We start from the raw sequence: 18,601 nt of genomic DNA, 5'->3' as shown, positions 1-18,601 counted from the left end.
GATTATCGCATGGGGAAGATTTAAAGCATTGCTTTTTCCTTGTGCCAAGGAACACAATAATGCTTTCAATAAAGTTAAGATCAATGTGTGCTATTACTGCTACCAGTATATCCTTTCGTATGTCAGCATCCTGTCATCTGGAAGGTCATTTGTTCAGTGATTTCCCATTGTAAGGGAGGCATGAATATATTTACCAAAATAACACTAGTGAATTGGGAGCAAATGATAAAAGCAAGACGGGAAGTTGGTAGAGTCAAAGTTTCCTCATTTGGGCTCCACTGGTGAAGAGCCGAAGTCAGCGACACTGCAATGTCTACATTCTTTCCACCCCGACCAAACACCCTCTCCGTCAGGGCGGCATGTCTTGTCTTCCTAACATAAAGACGATAAATTGGATTTGCAGCCCATTCTTCTCTAACATCTTTCAGTTGTGAAAGATCCATTTTTGTAATTGCTGAATTGTTAATGTTTCTAATTGATCTTTCTGTCTTATGGTATTAATTTTTTATTTATGCCATGGTTTATGAGTAAGTTTTCAGAAGCTCAAAGTGCTGAAGATCTAAAAAGATTGCAGTAAGTGTATATTCTTCCTCAGAATGATTAGTTCCAATTAACAGGGGTTTAGACTTCACTGCCTCCTCCAAATGGCTTATTATTGTCTTTTGTGCACAGTGCTTACTTAGTTTAGTTTGTGCACACACATATCCACTTTCTCTGTGCTACTCTATGCACGACCGTTACAAATATTAATCCATTTCATCTTTGTAAGAGGTACTGTGATTAGTATCTCAAAAGAGAATGGGTTTGTTCATCAGTACACTGCTGACAGGGTTGGAATGTATGTAGAAACAGCCGAAACTCAAAGTCAAACTAGATCTTAACTGAGTCATAAAAGTCTCGGCTTCCAATTCATTGTCACCCTCTTCTCAGGGAGAAGCACTTCCCGCTGGTGGTAAGACACTGTTATGGGAGCTACTCTATGGCACTGTTTCTAAGGAAACAGGATGTACATTGAAGTGTTTCTTGCTCGTGTGTGGCCTTGCTGCCTTTTCCTGGTGTTTAAGGCACAGAAAACCTCACTGCCATCAGCGCCATCACAATCTTCTGACTTTACTGCCTATAAAATTCAGGCTTAAAGTTTATTTACGAGGCAGATACTTCACCTAATTCATCTTTTATTCCTAGTGTTCAGCATAGTTCTTGACTCATAGTAGGAGTTCAATAAATATTGATTTGAAATGATGAATAAAATTAGGAGATAATCAAATAAAGGTTATCATCCTTAAGCCTACTCCTCTGGTTTTTCAAGTGAAATAAATTAATAGGACTCATTTACTCATCAGAAATTAAATTCTAGAATGTTTAATGAAACAGAATGTATCATATCTTGCCAAACTCATGTACCATTTTCCCCTGTCCCTGGAATTTTCTGGTTATTGCTGACATTTTGCCTATTGTAGTATTCCCAACAAAGAAAACAGAGGAGACAATATGCTGTTAATAGCTTTTGAAGTGAATCAATTTATTGTCATAGTAACCAAAATTTACAAAACAGATCAATTAGGGAAAGATATAAATTCAAGCTAAGAAGAGAATGTTCCTGGGGAAAAATGAATTATTCTATGATTCAGAAAACTGACAAAAAGAGATTCTTTCTGTCTCACATGTATTTTACAGTGTAAAAAATATACAACCTTTCCAGATCTCAAGCGGGATACAAGAGCAAAGCAGGACAAAGAAAGGACAGTGACATCCACACACTCAATGACTGCTGTGCCTACCCACTCCTTCACCTAAGGAATCCTTCCAGTTCCAGAATATTCCTCCTAGGCTGACAGGAGCCCTGCATCTATACCCACATGGCACTGGACATTCTATTCCTTTATAATGACCACTGATATATAATCATAGTCCGTTTGTCCATCCAGCTAGGAAAGTGAGCCCCATCACTGAAGAGGCCAGACTTCTTTCCCATCTCACATATACTAAGGGATCATCAAAGCATCTGCATCTGAAAAATGTCCTTGATTCAACATATTTTTCTTGGAACTATGACAGGCAGTATCTTCATAAATATTCACATTACATGAATCACCTATTATTTCTTTGTGTGTGTATACGTTTTGAAACATGTGCTTTTGAGAGTAATATATTAGAACGTGAGGAGAAGTAATTTTTACAACAAGCTCAAATACCATGGCCCAATTGTATGGCATCAAGATTGGACTGTGAAGCTTTGTCTCTAGATAAAATTAAGATTTCTACAAGCATTCTTGCTCGGGTGTCATGGCATTGTAACAACAACAACAACAATCCGATGGCTTCTTTACACTGTTGAAAGCAGCCAGTGTAGCACCTGGGAGGAGGGAGTAGAAGTGTGAGAACCGCCAGGTACATGATTCCGTGTGATTTTGAAGCCAAAATCTTGGCTTCACTTGGCTAATGATGTGTCCAAATAAATAAGCAAACAAGGGAAGAATTGTGCAATGGTGGAGGGGGTGGAAAAGTGGACGAGAGGAGAGAGAAGGATAAATAGCAAAATAAACTAGTCAGCAAGGAGGTTGGAGCCCCAGGGCAATGCCACCAAGACCTGCTTCCACCAGCATTCAACAAACTGTGAGTACAGTCAGCCATCACCAGTATCTCCAGACTTTCCTCTCACACTTGAGAAAAGCAATTTACGTTGACCTTAGAGCATGAATAATTTTATTGTAAGAGGCCCCTTGGATCTGGCTTAATGCATAAGAAAGTCAGAGTGCTGCATAGAAACTAATCACTTCTCACTCAGCGCCATTGATGATGATGTACAAGTGTGTCCAGATGATTTAGTGGGAATGGAGTGCCAGACGTTGTTTTCCACAATGCCCAGAGAAGAGGTCAGACTTTTTTTTTGGAAAGGAACGTGAGGTCTGTTTCCATTCCTAGCATGTTTAGAGCTTGAAATGTGACTAAGTGTCTTTTCTTCTGGCAGAAAGTCACTTCCTTAGAAGGCTGAATAATCAAAACAGCAGAACCAGGCTCAGAACAGTCAGACCCACAACAAAATGAGGTGAAGTTGCCTCTACTCTGCTCTCTCATTCTCAAATCCTACTCTCTTCACATGTCAAGTCTACTTTGAGTCCTGTCAACAATGTGGGTCACATGCTCATACCCAACAGTGAAAGATAAGTAGGCCTGATCTTTAGTCCCACCAAGAACACACAGCAAAGAAGACAGTTCCCAGTGGAATCTAGTTTGTTTGCCAACAGAAAGATTTGTGAATGCTGCTGATTCTCACTGGAAATCCTAAAGTAGGGTCTTCCCAAAGCACAACAAAACTGTTGGATCTTTGGCCAATTGCTAAGACCTTTTCTTGAGGCAGGATCTCATAGTCCAGACTGATTTCAAATTTCCTATGCCAGTGAGGAGGACCTTGAACTTCTGGGTTTACTGACTCCTGATGGCTTGATTGCAGGCAACTCCCACCATACCCACTTTTATGAGGTGTTGGTGGTCAAACTCAGGCTTCTTCTTCATGCATGCTGGACAAGGACTCTACCAACTGAGCTGCATCCAAACCCCTACGCCTACTTCCTTCTGCTTTTATTCATGGATAGAAGTTCCAGTATAGTTGTGACTGTACTGACTCCAGTCCAGTTCAGTTCCTGATGTGCAGGTGAACTTCTGCTGCATTTTCTCTGCATGAATTTCCCTCCACCTCCCTTCCCACAGTATAGATTTCTTTGAATTGTGACCTCGAACTCTTTCTAGGATTCTGAATATTTACATGTCTTTTCAGTGAAGGAGGCCCACTACATATACTTAGCACTCCTAAAGACACTCGACCCAACAGCTAATGACTTGCAACCTAACATTTTATAAAGTAGATGGGTCAACTGCTAAACACCAGGAATAAGTTCCTAAGCCAGGCATGATATGGTATGTCTATAATCTCTGCAAGTAGGTCACAGAGGCAGGAGGATCATGAGTTCTAGGCCAGCCTGGGCTATAGAATAATGAACTGACCCATGCTTATAGTATTGTAAGACTTCCTGATGGACCAATCTAAATCAATTAGTTTCAAATTCCTGTGCACTATAACAACATGAATTATGTCCAATTAAATCCAAACTTGTTTATCTTCAGTCTTAATAGATTTGCTATCATTCCATTTGGTCGCTATTTGGTTTGCTATTAATTGTGTCTCTTTTTATACAAAGGCCTAGTTCATGTCTCTTGTTACTTGAAATTTTTGGGCATGCTCTTTGATGGTACTCAGAAAAGTGGGAAAACCCAGATACACATTGCATGCCTTTTCTGATTCTTGTATTCATCTGGTAACTGTACTTCGGTGACAGTTTTTCAATCAAAGCCAGCTCTCATCATAGTCCCTCACTTATCCATCAAAATTGCATTCAAGATCTGTGAAAGCCCTTTCTAAAGATCGTCCTTCATTATATTTTGTGATTTAATAAACATATTGGAAAATAATAGCAATAAGAAGAATCTGGTGTTGTGGTGGGAATTCCAAGTTATCACCCATTTTGCTTCTAATACTCTTAAATCCAGCACTGAATAATCCAATCTAGTGTTTCCTGAGGCTTTGGATCAGGTGTTCTGAATGCAAATATGTCCCTTTAAGATGTAGAATCTAATTTCCTACCTATTTGAAACTTTAAAAGTCTTCCACCATTTCTTCCACTTTTGCATCATTCTTCTGAATTTAACCATAACGTTTGAATCTCTTAGAATAAAAGTTACTATTCCTGGAGACTTGTCATTTTATATTCTCTGGCCACACTTTTCATCTGCACAACTTGCTAATCTTTGCTACTGCTGGATTCTTCTATTACCTCTAGTACAAAGAAGATTTCCACCAATGGAGAAAATAGGGAGTGTAGTTCTCTTTGTCAGTCAGGACTGTCCACAGACTGTCCTGTGTGGAAGACCACATCCTGTTCACTGCCATCTCTGAGAGTAGAAACTCCATAATGTAACCCAGCTATGATGGTAACAGACTGCAAGTGTGTTTTGCACCAAACTCCCTTCACATACCTTGCTTCTTGTTCTAAAAGGAAGACTTCTCTTGGATTGAGAATTCTATTTGGTGTTCTACACACTGTCCTGAATATTCTACATCACTACAGTAGGCTTGTCCAAGTTTTCACTTCCTTGGGGGCAAGACAACATTAAAAAGTGATCTTACTTTTTATCATTTTCCACAAAACCTTTGTTGGAGCAATAGCTCAGTGTTTAAAGGCAGTCACCCAGCAAGCCAACAGCCTCAGTTCAGATTCAAAGAATCCATGTCAGAAGAATGCTGTGTTAGCACACACCAGGAATCACAGCATGTTTGTAGCAAGATGGGAGATGGAAACAGAAAAAGAGTCTTGAAACTCATGGATCAGCTATTCAGAGGACGTAGCACAGTAAAAGAGATATCAAAAGACACTCTACTTCAGATAGGAGAAAGGTGGGAAACAAGAGTAGAATACTGTCCCATAACTTCTGGAAGAATTCAGTGACATTCATATAGCAACACACACACACACACACACACACACACACACACACACACGAGTCAACAAAATAAAGATCTCTGATTCTTAACTATTTTCATAAAATTCAGCATTTAAAAATTTTGTTCTAAAATGGAATCTTTATAGGGCTGTTCTATCATGTTATTATGTTTCTGGTTTAAACACAGAGGGTTTCTTTACAAGTGTCTTTTCATTACAGCATAGGACTTACACTACTGGGCAATTTGAATTAGCTCTGTTAGCTATAATTGACGAGTTGCCAGTTGATGAAGGGCAATAGTGTAAGCAATACTCACTCCTTAGAGTGGTTCCGTGCTTAAATCCTTTTTACTTTAGTTTTTAGTTGTGTTCTATTTTGTAATTTGTCATCCTTAAACATTTAAACTTCTGGCCATTCTCTTTTCTAACTGATTTGGTGAGGAATCTTTTGGTGTGAAGTCTTGCAATTCTAACTGGCTAAAAAAAGGGGGTTTATAGGTGCCTCTGTGTGTGAGAGAGAGTGTGTGTGTATGTGTGTGTATGTGTGTGAATGTGTGTGTGTGTGAATGTGTGTGTGTAAGCATATGTGTGTGTGTGTGTGTGCGTGTGTGTGTGTAGTCAATAGCCCCTAGAAGAACTCTCAACAGGTATTTAAGCCAGGTTTTCACAGTGCTATTGATCTCTGCTCCACCTTCCCGCAGTGCTTTGACTTTGACCATAGATCTCTAAGACAGTTGTACCCTCCAAGCTGTCTTCCTCCTGTGCATAACACCCAACCCAGTAAGCTCCACTCATTGATATAAGCTCTTTAAGCTCTAAGGCTGTACCCTGTTTGTTTCTGTCTCACTTAATGAATATCAGGCATGACCTCTGACACAGGCTAGGTGCTTTCTTTAGCCAAACTTTGGAAGAATAAATGAATTCTTGTCACAACCCATGTTTAAGCCAAAGACTTGTGGGTCTCTGCTTATAATATATAACTAAATTAAGACTAGAACAGCAGGTATTTTAAGTTCCTCCTTTCCTCTCCTCCGTGTTTGCTGCAAACTCTGTATGTCCTAGTCTACAGAAAACAACTACATACTAGACAAGGCCAGCACCATTCCTGTTGAACCCTTAGAGATATTCGTCCCAGCGCTGATTCTGAATCTCACAAGCACTTTCCATCAGAAGCTTTTCATGCCACTGACTCTTGTTATACTGCCTATATTTCTGTGCAAATCTGTAATTTCCTTGACAGGTCTGTTCCTGGATGAACGTGAACAAAGATGTTAACACTCTTTTTCAAAATTAGTAGCTTATTCTTTTATTTCATTAGTCTGTGTTATATAATCTGTTCCTCAAAATGAGGGCAAAAGGAAACTGGGCCATTGTGACCTTTACTCAGTAAGTTCATGGCAGACTCTGTGTCCGTGTCCATCTGTCTCCTGCCTATCTTCCATGTTCTGGGTCAGCACAAAATGTGATGTGGTCTTTTGCTCCCATTTATTTCTCTTTATCTATTCTTGCTCTTACCAGAAGGGGCAATATCAAGTACATCCAACCAATTAGCTTGGGAGCAGAAGCCTGTGAATTGGGCTCATCTCAGCATGCATGGAAGCACTAATGGACTCCTCTAATCTAACCAATGAGTAGTACTCTGATTGGCAGCTTGTTTGACGGGTATTGTCATTTTTTTCTCCCAGTCTTGGAGTTATTAAATGCTATTAGAAGTTTCATTCTACCCCTCTGATGAAATACAGATATCTTTCAGTGTTCAGGCACAGACTGGATGAAAGAATCTTTCTATCAAAATTATCGAACCTTTAATACAATCTTTGTCACAAAATAATGGTCACCAACTCCATTAAAAGCTCATCTTGTACACCTTTAAGTCAAGCTGGGTAGTGTATGAAGTCAAGCTAATGACATTGGGCATAGTTTAAACAAGAAACATTTCATCCTTTAAACAATAATCAATGACCCAGGTGTTGACTTAAAATGTTTGACAATTCTGTAGAGACATGCAGGAGTAGGTAGTGACCTGGTAAGCCAAAGCCAGTGAGAATTACTTAAACTCTGTTCTCAAACTATCTACTCTGTAGCTGGATGGTCTGTGCTCTGGTCCAGTCAGGCATTGTGTTAGATGCAAAATGAAAATAAGAGAGAAATTAATGTTTCTCACATTGACAAAGAAACTAGGAACAGTTACAGGCAGCATCTTAGAAGTAACTATTGACCTTCCTCCCTTTCCCTTCTTCTGGAAAACGTTAGGAGATTTTTGATACTGTTCTGGTACCTATATCATGGCCTGCCGGGGTGGGAGCCCCTCAGAGGAAGAAAAGGCAGACAGAGATCTCTTACTAAGGCCAATGTTTAAATTTCTAATTCAGTTTTATTTAATGCAGAAGGAATAGCTGGTCTCCCTGTTCTATATTACAGCCTCAGCTCAAGTTCTGTGTTCTCCAGAACACTTTTATTTTTTAACATATAGAAATTCCTTGAGAAGAATGCCAGCAACTGCAATAATACTGTGTACTCAGGGTTTCGATTAAAGTTTGGGTAGCAGCACTGGGAAAGAAAGAGAGGCTCCAGATGCCGCTGTGAAGATTTAAGTCCTCTAAGATAAGATGACCTCCTTCATTAGCTCACTTCTTCCACTTCCTAGGTTTGGAAAAGTATGAATAGTCTTTAGCCTCATTCTAAAATCCATTCAAAATTACCTTGCATACAGTAAGGCAACTAAATTTGAAGTTTAAAATAAGACAATCCTTGCAGGGAAAATCAGCCACTTATCAGTAGTGTTCCATGCAGCTCATTGGAAATTCAGAATTTGGAACACAAATTTAGAGTATTGAACATGGTATTATTCATTGCCTGGCATAGAGTCACACAGGCAGTTAGCCAAACAAGCTATCTCTCTACGTACAGGTGAAACAACGGTTTGGAGAATCTTAAAAATGTGAAAACATTCATAAATCAAAATAGGAGGTTTTCTAAGGGGGGAGGAAACACTCTGCCAAGTTAAACAAACTAAAGAAGAAAACAAGCCCGCTGTTAAAATGGTTTTCATGACAGACGCTTACACTTCTTCAAACAATATCAATTAGTGTCTTTAGAACAGACTTCCCAAAGATGATATTTCAATCGGCATATTTTCTGGAGGTAAAGTGCTTGCCTTCATTGTTTCAGGATGCAGAAAATAAGACAATAGCTCTCAGTAGTTTTGCAGACTGGCAGAGCTCCTCCCTTAGAGGAGCTCATCTCTAAACACATGAACTGGCCTAAAAACTAGCACACCCCTAGAGCCCCTAAGGGACAATGTCCCCACCTGTCAGCGGCAGGACTTCTTAATAAGTGGATGTTTAGATTCTGTGTACACTTTGTCTTTATACAAAGCAGTTTGGGCTTCCTAGGAGTAGCCACTGTTTTCCCTGTCCTCTGAGGAACATTCCGTCTTCTTGTGTGGTTAAGAGGCTACAGAAAGAAGATGCACAGAAAGACATGGAGTCCTAAAGGAAAGAAGAACAGAAAATGGGCTTTTCAGAGATGGGTTGGCTTCAACTCTTGGCTTTCTTAGCAAAGGCCTTTACAGGGGAGTAAACCAAGAAAATGAGCTTAATGCTCATTGGAAACAAGGAGTTTTGAAGACCAAGGTGGTGCTTGCTATAGGAGAGACTCCTAGGCTTGGCTCTGGGGAGAAATTTAAATTTGACTCATGGGAAGCTCTAGAGTTGCTGGTGAGAAGGTACAGCTGGGATGCACGGTGGTGTGGGGAGGGGTCACAGAGGACTCCTGTAGTCCCGCAAAAGATGCAAATTTTTAAAATCAGTCTTTTAGTTAGCTGTATCTTCGAATATTCCATTATGTCAAAGTCTGGGTGTTGCACAGTACTGGGTTTCACTCTGGCTTGTGTCTATACAAGCAGGCTAAATCATCTGTGTCCAAAAGCAGAGTTCTAACTCTGGATCCTCAACAACTATCCATAACATGAAATCACAAAGACCTGAAGACCCCTCTTAGCTCATTGAAGATTAGAATTAAAGATGCCTTCTCCAAATCATCTGGTCAGCACTCCAATGTTCTTGGTGACAACAAAGCAGGTCAGTTGAGGAAAAAGAACTACTAGTACGTTATGCTTCTTTCCTCCGAGGATTTACAACTTAGCCCCCAGCTCAGCTCATCCTGCTCATAGACCCTAGGGCAGACTCTTCTTTTGCCTATGTGCAATCCACTTGCTCTTCAGCAGTGATAGATACAAACTGGCTTCCTTACAATGTTTTGTGTGCTCAGTTGACCTTGAAGCTCCTCCAGCCTGATGCATCCCAAGATCCTACAGGACACTCCGCAGGGCTGACCTCAAGACTTCTGTTGTCTTTCTGGAATGCTTCCAAAAAACAGTACTTAGGACTAAGATTTTGAGACTTCACTTGACTGGGCTTTCTTACATTCTGTGATTAGTAGGTTTGGTGAGGATGACTTTCTACAGTCATTTCCTTTTTCCTTGGGATTCTCATGGTCATGGGGCTTGGGAAAATGACCCTCAAAAGACTGAAGCTATTTCTGTACCTCCTCCTTTGTTTCTTTGTGACCTTGTGATCTAGTCATTTGCTTATTTCTCTCTTTCTCTCTATCTCTCTGCCTCCCTCATCTTCTTGGAGTTTTTCTCTTTAACTCTGTTACTCTGAATTTTACAGAATAATGTTCTAGACATTTTATATTTGTATGACCTCCTCTACAGGCTAGTGAAGACTTGCCAAGGCTGGTAGATGCTATTATCCAGGACTAGATCAATGGTTCAATGGTTAAGAGCTGCCCATCCAGAGGACCCAACTTCGATTTCAACCACTCACATGAGAGTGCACAACCATATGCCACTCCAGTCCCCAGGGATCTGATGCCATCTTCTGGCCTCCACAGGCAGCAGGTATGCATGTGGAACATAGACACACATGCAAGCAAACACATCTACAAAATAAAAATAAATATTTTAACTGAGTATCATTGTGCTTTGGCTATTAAGAATGTTCTTTTACTATATTTTTGATAGTTTATTTTCTCTCCTATCTTTTTCTTCTTCATTACCTCTCCCTCCCTTCCATGTCTTCTCCCTTTTTCTTCTACTCTTTCTTCTCATTTTTCTAAAATAATAAAAGAAAGAAAAAAGATGAGAACTTCTAGAATAATTTTATGGCTCACCTACCCTCTCCTGTATTTTATTTTGGTTTTGACTTTTCACTTTTTTATTTTCTTCTAAAGTATCTTCTCAATTATATCACTCATCCTGGCATTGAACTTTTAATATCTGTTTCTACTTTAAAGAATAAATGCTAAGAGCTCATTCTCTGAATATGGCACCATGAATATGACTCACGCCCTGTGCTGAGGGCCTTCTCTTGCCTCTCTGTAGAATGCCAAATACACATCTCTGAAATGTCTGCAACATTAATCCAATCTTCTCATTACCTGTCCCCTTCCTGACTTCCTTTGTTTGTTTTGATATCTTTTGCACTATGGCTTTATCTCTTGGTCCTTTTCTTTTTCCAGCAAGGATTTAAGAACCGGTTGAAGTCATCTGTGCACATGGGTGGGACTTGTTCAAGAGTGAGCTTCAGTAAAGGACACTGAGTTGAGAAGTTGTTTCTGCTGACTGCCAAGGTTGTAGAAATCCTCCCAAATCTCTATTTCCTTTTACTCTTGAGTGGCTCCTTTGCTTGAAGAAAAAACTCTTCTCCCTTGTCTGAAAAGGAGCTGCTGCTAGTGCTGTGGGGGTGAACATGGAGAAAGGGTCGGAGGTTTCTTTTCCAGCATGAAGCCCTCACTTAATCCCCTTGTGTTTGGGTGACACCTCCCCTCCCTCTGCTCTGCCTAATGGCACAGATTCTACATCCTCTGGGGCAACATTCCCAGAAACTAAATCTCTAGTCTTATGCTTGGATGAAGGAGGATATATAAAGAGTGTTATCATTTGATTTAAAGCTGTAAGCAAGCCAGCACTGAACTCAGACCTCTATTCCTACCTTCAAAAACACAGACTACCTCCAATGCCAGACTCCAAGAAGTACGTAAGGGGAGTTAGACATTGTCGCATGTTGGCTTTTATACCATTTCTTGAAAACATAATTCTCAACCTTTTCTACTCAACTTAGTCTAGTCTCGTTTATTTAGCTGCTTTGCAACTCTTTCTGGACATGACTTACCTTCTGTCAGCTCCTCTCATGATCTCTGGTGCTTTGTATTTATATCTTTCTGTCATTTATGGAAGTTCATATAGAAAGTTGAAATAAACAGGAGTGGTCAAATTGCCAGTTTAAGTAAAAAAATTTAGCTTGTTTGCTGCTAAGTCTAACGATGTCGTGAGCACAGAGTTGTAATTGTAATCCTTGTGAGACCACACTGTACATATGGGAACCCAGCCTTAAGTGCAGCCCTACTCTTCAGTAGCAACAGTGCTACTGCAATGAGTAAGTGTTTCTGTGAGTGCTCGTGAGGATGTTTATTCGACCATGTTTATACAGATGCTACTAAATAGTATCACCACATCACCCTCAAAGGGTAAACTAAACATATATCGGCTCCCTGGAAATCCTAAATGTACCAATTACCCTGGCTTTTCCATCAGGCATCACACCAGGTAACAGAGGTGATAGCACCAAATTTCCCAGGAAAAGAAATGATAAACTATGGAATGTCTCAACTGTTGTCTGATATACCTACATCTAATAATATGCTGGCTGTAATTACACTTTCTATAATCCCAACATCCAGATGAAGGCTGAGGCAGGAGGATCAGCACTAGTTTGAGACTACCCTTTTCTTCAATCTGAGTTTTGGTTCAGTCTGATCTAACAGAATAGGACCCTAAATCAAGATAGAAGAATGCAGCACAAAGTAAATATATCGTATTTTGCTTTACCTTCCTGCCTTCAAAGTGCCCTTTCTCAGAACATCTTTGCTGCCCCCTTTCATTTTACTTGATTAACTCATCACCAATGACTTTGTCTCAACCTATTAATAACCATGATCTTTATATTTAACAATAGCTCGGTTTATTGAGTGCCTATAGCAACCATGTGTATTACGTCTTTACATATACAATCATGTGTCCGTGAAAGTCATTGAGTGATGATGCCATTATGTGTGCTATGCAGTGAACGATGCAAAATCTCATGTACTATGAAAAGCAAACCAATGAGGAAGAATGCCCAATATCCTCCACTCTACAGGTGAGAAATACTGAGGGACACTTTGTCACAGGACTTCCCTTGAGTCATCTCTCAAATAATTCAAGGGATAGTACACACCCAGCCACAGCTCTTTCAGGAACCTGCCTGGTCTTTATGTGCTTTGGATTCTTTCTGTAAAATGTACACAGTGATGGCATTTATCATACAGAATTGTTGAGAGGATCAAATAAGTTAATATCTGTAAAGTACTTTAAATAGAACTTGCATCAATGAGGAAATATATGCTATTATTATATGTTCCCAGAGCTGCTGGTTCATTTCTTATAAGAATAGAACTTTCTCTCTGAATCTGAGTTGTCTATTTGCCTTTCAAACTGCCCACCCACTGCCACTACCAGCAGCAGTAGCACCACACCTTTCAATGTACAGAAACTTTGAAACAAAACAGTAGAAATGATAATGCCATAGGTTCTAAGTCTTGGCCCATAGCCAAAAATCCCAGATAGGTGACACCCATGGGCTCCTTTCCCCTTTGCAATGGGGTAGGCTGCTGCCACACTAACAAATGTAGAATCTGGACTTCTGTTTTCTCAATTCCGTCCCTTGCCTTCCATGAGACAGTAAGCCGAAAGGGGACAAAGATCATAACTATACTGCTTAGGGTTTTGTGTCCTACCACTTAGAACAGAATATAAAATATGCTTCATAAATGTTTGATAAAGGAGTGAACCAATGAAGAATTCTTGTAGCCGCTGAATCCCTCTGCATGAGTTTCACCACAGGCAAAAAGAAAAAGGAGGCGGGAGGGATAGAGGAATAATCACTCAGCTCCTAGCAGAATCATGATCACAGTTTACAGTGAAGACAAATATGACTGTGGGCTCACTTCAGAGGGGCCAAATGCAAAGCAGTGTTCATGATTTTCTGATCCTAGATGAGCTGATAAATTCCTAAGTCTCCATCACCAAACGGGTTAGTGAGGAAGCCAGATGAGATCATGGGCACGGAACCACTCTGTGAGCTTGGATTTGCCTGCTGTGATGGTTACTAGGAAAGAACCCTCTCAGGCCATATCAATCTGAAAGTACGGTTGAGGCATTAGTTTAATAAACCTGTCATTCTCTGGGGTGTTTCATGAACTGTTGCCATACCCACAATCCTAAGTGCCTGTTAGATTCCTTGTGGATGACGAATAAGTATAGATTGTATGAGTCATGAAGTCAAGGGAGTGGGAGGAAGCAGGAAACTGTCCCGAAGTCCTTAGAAGACAAAGAGAATTAGAATGCTCTGAAAAGTCTTGGGAACTTCCCAACACACATAAACCAGCATTACAACCGCTGAACCAAGGCTATTGTCTGCTCAGCGAGAGGACAAATGGAAAACCTCACATCAGTTAAGACAGGAAAAGAGAGAAAAACAAGTTCCATACTATCTAGAGACAAATGATCATCTCCTCCACCAACCAGTTTGGTTGGTTTATTAATTCATCTGTTTATTTATTCAACAAATAGAGACGGTGAATGCCATCTATCCTATGCTGAGCTGTATGCTCGGCAAATAGAAGAGCAACTTACCCATGCAGAGCTTGAAACTGGGCAGACTGGTCAGCAGCCGCTCTGTGCCTTTGGTTCCAAGTTGGAACAGTCTACTGTCTTACTCCAGACATGTTTCATTAAGGAAACTATGGTGGTCAACAAAGGAGTAGCTGTGTGTATGTGCGTGCGCATGTGTGTGCATGTGCTTATATCACAACATACAGTTGGAGGCCAGAGAACAGCTTCTATCACTTGGGTTCCAGGGACAAAACTCCAGTTGTCAGGCTTGGCAACAAGCACTATGTTCACTTGTTGCCTTACTAATATTTCCCAGCCCCCATGCTGTCCTGCTGTTTTTCACCCTGGACGGAATAACAGCGATAGGGGATCTTTGGCATAAAGACGTGGTAGTGTCCGCCCTCACTTCCCGTTCTTCCTGCTGACAGGGATACCTAAAGGATCGCTGGCCACAAGGGAAACAGAATCCTCCATTGTGTTGGCATTTTGAAATGTATTTGTTAAAGCCACTAGCATTTCACTCATATTAAAAACATCCTAGGTGAAGGATCGAAAAGAAGGAAAGTCACGGAAGCGTGGCATGCACAAGAAGAGTGAATAATCCCCGTGCTCTGGAGGGTGGATGTGGGAGGGAAGGAGATCAACTGGAAAGGTAATTTGGATCTGTGAATGACAAAGTCTGAACTCTCCAGTAAACAGAGAGAAATCAGGTATGTGATACATGTCTCCTTTAAAGCCAACAGAATGCTTGTACGTCCCGTGTGTGCAGCGGTCAGGAAAAGCCGGGGGTCTTTGCAGAACAACTTGTTCATGACTGTTAGATAAAAAAGCCCATGCTCACCTGCACTTGGAATATCTGCACCTCCATATTCTTATACATGGACATAAGTACACGAATACGTGCTTGTATATTCACATGCACAGTCACAAAGCACTGACATTTAGACATGTAGGCTCACTGTACACGCATGGAAGCACACGTGTGTACATACATGAAATATGAGTGTGCCTATGTGTGAATTTGGATGCACATGTACACAAATGTATTTTACACAGAAAGGTCTACACTAAGCAATATTAGAAATGATGTGCTCTCTTATAGAGACCATTACATTGCTATGAATTGATTTCTCAAATTTAGTCTGCTTTGACAGTGACCTACACCTTGTCACTAGGAGATGGGGAGTGGCACTTTTTTAACTATAGCACTTGCTCCTCACCTGTGTTTTAGTACCATTGTGAATGCAACTTCTTGCATTTGCCCCCTGAAAGACAGTTGGTAGTAAAAAAAAAAAAAAAGGTCTTGCTCTAGGGAAAGCAGAAAGTACTTTTTTTTAAAATTTCCCTTTCACCTTGTTCTTAAAACACATTCTTCCACAGAGGCCTCGGAGCCTCCTCAGGTGAGTTCAGAAGGTCCCCAGAGCTGCCAACAGATCTCCTCCAGCGAAAAACCTATGCAAAAGGCCGGCTGCTACCCAGAGGGATGCAGCAGATGGCAGGGTCATCATGCCCGGCTCAGATGGCTTACCCAGGTGGAGAGGTATCAGGGAGCTGGAAGCAGAGCTCTGGAAATTATTCCTGGCCTGCTTCACCTTCTCATACTGACAATCCCACATCCTTCTGATATGTGAATTTTGGAGGCTGGAGAGCCCAGATGCAAGGTTTGATTTCTCCTGGAGAGAACAACTTGGTTTGAGCTCCTGAGGCCCTGTTTCAATGGGGGACATTATGGCTACAGCACTGTACACTGTTTATTAGCAGTCACTGGTGCCTAAAACAGTCTAATTTTCTTACCTTTGTTTGATGCTGACTTTCAAGTGGTTACCTTCAAGCTGTCTTTAACTGGCACACGTAAGCCTTCAACAGCTACCATGCAGCAAAAGCCCATATGGAATCACATGTTTTGTGTGTGGCTTGAAGTCAAAGCTTTATGTCTGGCCTGCAAGAGGAGCATCAAGGGAATTAGGATCAGATTCAATCAAATGTTAGGTGAAGGCAATCAACATTTTCCTTATGAAATACATCATTTTATGAGCTTCTCTCCTAAGAGCCACAGAAGAACGAGAAAGACAGTCGGGAGACTCAGACTGGGAAAGCCTTACACTAAGAACGCCCAGATCTGACCTTCATCTTCAGAAAACAGGAAGAGTATCATATCCTGATTTAGTATTTCCACAGTTACTTAGGTCAATGTTGGCAGCCATTAGGTGACAACATTGAAGATGTTTATTGCCAGAAGGGAGGAATTCTGTTTATTCCTCTTTTTTCTGGTAAGATGCTATCTACCACAGTTTTCCTGTGCTCTATGACTGTATCTTGTCTCTTTGTCACAGAAGTCACAGTGTCAGAGAAACAAATGAGTAACTACCTTCTAGTGTTCCGGGATGAAGAGTACTTGCATTAAATTGGCATTGAAGGCTCTGCTCAGTAGCCCTGAGATGCACATTCCTTCTCGAAATTGAGTTGACCTTGAACCTGAGCAATGTTTAAAAGACAAGGATGAGGAAATGTTGGCAATGCTTCTTCAAGAGGCTCGATATGACTAGAACAGAATTCTTCAACTTGGAAAAACTCTTTGTATATTTTTATATTTATATGTTTATATTTTTATGCTCAGTTCAATAGCCTTCAGATATATCAAACCTGCAACCTTGCCTGCAATGTGGCCATATTCCTTCCCAATCATTTCCAATTCCATCCATAGGGAGGCATCTAAGAGCCAACAAGATACAGACTTTAGAGTACCACTGCCTAGGCTCTGCAAATTCAAAGTAATCTCATAAATCTGAATTTCAATAAACCTCTCAGGTAACTCTTCAAACCCAACCAGAAAGCAATAACTGAACCAAAAGCTAACTTCAGTGTTGATGTTTGAAATTTACTTTCAGACTATAAACAGGATTGGCTCAATATTGTATTTTGCTGAAGGTAAACATTATTTTTTATGAGAGCTGAAGAAAAGGATGAATAACATGGCATTATATAAAGGGGAAGACTGAATACTTTATGTCAAATTTCCTAGAGTCAGAGATGTGGAGAGATATACCTCTGTAAGAAGATTCAGAGGATGTCATCACAGGGTTGAGGAAGAGAGAGGTGGAGCAGGAAAAACAAGGATCTAGACAAACACGTGGTCTAGATTCAGCCTCAGCCCATAGAAAGCTTTATAAAAACGAATCACTGTGTGTAATTGCTCTCACTTGGAGGTCAAGGGTAGACTTATGCATTTCCTGTAAGTCAGTCATTTGGTTTTTCCCTACCTCTGAAAGTCTGGCTTATGCTCCCGGCACGTTTGATATGGTTTCCTTCAGCTGAGGACCGTGTGTTCTGCAGAAGCGCAGCAATTGTGAACTTAGGGAACCCGCACTCCCCATAGCAATTAGGAAAAGATGGATCAATTCAAACCTTGCCGTCCAGGAATCCACCTTCATCATCAGCTACAGGGAGGAACTGGAGTAGAGCAGAAGGCAATAAGAAGGTCCCAGCAAAGAGGAGCATGAACAATGAATGCTCTGCTGTCTGCTATCATAGTCAACAGCACTAGCAAGACTAAATGCTGTTGTTTACTTCCTGCCACATATCCCGTGGGGACATCAGACAGTTCTGAATCATTGAATATCTACAGTTTACTAGGAGCACCTGATCTGCTCCCTCCAGAATAGTGTGTATGAAACCGAAAGTACTAAGACACAAAGGAGGACAACATGCCACGAAAGACCACAGAATCCAAGAATGGCCAGCTAAGAGTTCATCTCTCCCTAGTACACAGGTCAAGACACTATTGTGTTATCTTAAATTCCAGGGAACAAAAAATTGTCCTGTTGGTTCAGGTGAAATACAGTACAAGACTACTGAGGATTAAATAAAAAATTTTCAACCATCAGTGTGGGATAGAAGCATATCTTGGATAAGTTAATGCAACTTAACATTTTCTGTCTGACCCAGAATTACTTAAATTATTCTGTCCAATAAATTTCTTTTGAAACCAAAGATATACTTCAACTTCAGCTTTCCTGCCTATCACTCCATACGCCTCATTTGGGAAGGGAATGTGTGGCTAGCAATAAGTCAAAGTTGGTTCCAGTAACACTACATTTCTACATAGGTTCTCACAAAGCATTATGGTTAGTGTTCCTAAAAGCCAGCAAGAATTTGACAGTATTTTAGTAAACAGTAAATATTAAGGAATCTCACTATTTCCCCTTAAAATCAGGGTCAATGACCTGTTGGTATTTCATAAGCCTCTCATCATTCTCCTTTCCAAGCCAATCTTACAACTCTCATGCTCTTTGATCTTCCAGGCTTTTACTATTTAATTCACTCGATGCTTTACCCCTGTACAAACCAATGGGTTTTTCTTTACAGTTTTTTAGCTCACATGACT

At 40.6% G+C, this 18,601-nt stretch overlaps 1 long non-coding RNA gene across 13 annotated transcripts in view; it reads right to left on the bottom strand.

The window, feature by feature from the left end:
* LOC103692893 (uncharacterized) overlaps nt 1-18,601 on the bottom strand; it is a 66,578-nt gene that overhangs the window by 31,875 nt on the left and 16,102 nt on the right. For 6 of the 13 annotated variants that reach the window (XR_005487077.2, XR_010053363.1, XR_010053368.1 and 3 more), the window contains 5 exons: nt 16,586-16,692; nt 16,012-16,156; nt 10,944-11,240; nt 10,563-10,618; nt 8,809-10,445 (listed from right to left, as the gene is read on the bottom strand). This is a non-coding gene — a long non-coding RNA (uncharacterized LOC103692893). The remainder of the gene's footprint in view (nt 1-8,808; nt 10,446-10,562; nt 10,619-10,943; nt 11,241-16,011; nt 16,157-16,585; nt 16,693-18,601) is intronic. The other 7 variants (XR_010053361.1, XR_010053371.1, XR_010053364.1 and 4 more) reach the window with 6 other exon arrangements.

Source organism: Rattus norvegicus, chromosome 7 (genome assembly GCF_036323735.1).
Source record: "Rattus norvegicus strain BN/NHsdMcwi chromosome 7, GRCr8, whole genome shotgun sequence".
Lineage (NCBI taxonomy): Eukaryota > Metazoa > Chordata > Mammalia > Rodentia > Muridae > Rattus > Rattus norvegicus.
Note: the sequence above shows the minus strand (reverse complement) of the source record. Positions and strands in the feature narration are given on the sequence as shown.